The sequence below is a fragment of the Trichechus manatus genome, unplaced genomic scaffold (genome assembly GCF_000243295.1).
Source record: "Trichechus manatus latirostris isolate Lorelei unplaced genomic scaffold, TriManLat1.0 scaffold00089, whole genome shotgun sequence".
In the NCBI taxonomy this organism is placed as follows: Eukaryota; Metazoa; Chordata; class Mammalia; order Sirenia; family Trichechidae; genus Trichechus; species Trichechus manatus.
Window position 1 is genome coordinate 4,505,097 of NW_004444025.1, and position 376 is coordinate 4,505,472.

The following is a 376-nucleotide window of genomic DNA, read 5'->3' on the forward strand; positions in this document are numbered from 1 at the left end:
CCCCCGGTGACGCAGCGGCCGCCGATTCGTCCGCGGCCTGTCACTCACTCCTCACCATGGTTGCAGCACAAAGCAACAAGCCCCGGTGGCCGCTTCCTCCCTGAGGAGCGGCTCGGGCGGCCGAGGAGGCGCAGGAGGAAGAGGCGGAGGAAGGGGAGGGGAGTCGCCGCTTCCCAAACACTCGCCGAGGGCGCTGAGCGCGGCTCTCCCTCTCCGTCGCCGGACGCCTGCCGCCGGGAGTCCGGACCTGGGCTGCCTGCGGCCCCTTCTCTCGCCTGCCCGCCCCGCGCCGACGAGGAACAAAGTTGCCGGGAGCCACTGGGCCGGAGGCGCAGCCCGGCCGGCTGCTCTGGCCGCGGCGGCGCCGGCACCGGCC